The sequence below is a fragment of the Octopus bimaculoides genome, chromosome 5 (genome assembly GCF_001194135.2).
Source record: "Octopus bimaculoides isolate UCB-OBI-ISO-001 chromosome 5, ASM119413v2, whole genome shotgun sequence".
In the NCBI taxonomy this organism is placed as follows: domain Eukaryota; kingdom Metazoa; phylum Mollusca; class Cephalopoda; order Octopoda; family Octopodidae; genus Octopus; species Octopus bimaculoides.
In genome coordinates, this window is record NC_068985.1 from 7,112,913 (window position 1) to 7,114,685 (window position 1,773).

Consider the following 1,773-nt stretch of genomic DNA (forward strand, 5'->3'; position numbering starts at 1 on the left):
TAAAACCCCTGCGCGGGCACATAAATACGAACGCACGTGTATATAATTTTATATTCTTACAGTTGGACCAACGCTGTGAAATGTTTAGCTGAAAAAATTCAAGTCACTACTTATGTTTTTGAGCGGTGTGTTTATCAATACAAGACTTCTTTGCCGAAAAGCGGTTACGGGGACACAGCGACACTAAAACCAGTTGACCAATAGTGGAAGGACAAATACACACACACACACAGATATATATGTGTGTATATATATATATATATATATATATATATATATATGTATATACATACATTATTCGTTTTTTGATTTCGTTTGTAACACGCATATGGAGACACGTAACCATACATACTGACAATGCATAGTGGCAAAATCCCATAAACAGACACACTCACGCATGCAAACACACATAAAAATACACAAATACGAACACATAAACACATATGCAGAATATATACATACAAACGTACATACATATATACATACACGCACATACATCCATACACACACTTACAAGCACGCATGCATAAATACATACATACATACAGAAAGGCAGACAGACATGTGTATACACACACACACACTGACCCACACATATGTGCACAAACACACAAACAGTACGCAGCTCGCATAACGGACAGTCAACGACTATTGGAAACGAACTTCCTAACCACACGGCCATACTGTGCCTATATAGTGACAATACTTTCAAACTAAATGTGTTTCACCCACATATTCTTACTGCTGTCTGATGTTTCAGAATGAAATCCAATACAGACAGAATCTCATAAAATTGTCTTCGATAAATGAAGACGGTAACAATTAGAACTACCGATATTTTTGACCACTCAGTCACTGAGAGAAACAAAGTTACGATTTAGTGAATCGTGAAAAAATATGAAATGCGTTTTCCCGCAGTTTATGAAGATTAAAGAAAAGAAATATCGTAAGCACAGAGGATAAAGATTTGAGAGGGAGATTAAACATTTGTTCTTATCTTCCATTCATAGCACAATGAATCCACTTGTTCAATCAAGCTCGCATACGCTATTCACTAGAGACGTGCGTTCTATTTTTCGTCGGAAGAAGTCAGTAGCAGCCTGTTGAACAGAATAAGAAGTATGTGTGGTGTGAGCATACGTATATATATATATATATATATATATATATATATACACGCATACACACAGTGAGAGAGAGAGAGAGACAGACAGGCAGACAAAGAAAGAGTAAGAAGGAAAGACAGAGTGACAAACAACAAAGATTGATATATAAACAGATAGAAATAGACATAAATGTATATGTGGATAAATGAACGTACATTAGCCTTAGACTATTTTCTGTCTTACATACAAATACAACACAACTACCGATATATTCATCTCTTTCCTTCCTCTCTTTTTATGTATAAATGTGCATATGGCCACATACGCAGACCTGCAGAATGAGAGAGAGAGAGGAATGCGGAAAATGATGAGGCCGAGAAAGGGTTATGGAGATGGTTGTGTGCTGAAGTCTATTACATAATAGTGTAATAGATAAGTATCTATGTGTCCCTCTCCACACACACGAACAAATGTAAGTATGTATCTATGTGTGTGTGTGTGTGTATATATATGTATATATATATATATATATATATATATGTATGTATATATATATATATATGTGTGTATATATATATATATATATATGTATGTATATATATGTATGTATATATATATATGTATATATATATATATGTATATATATATATATGTATATATATATATA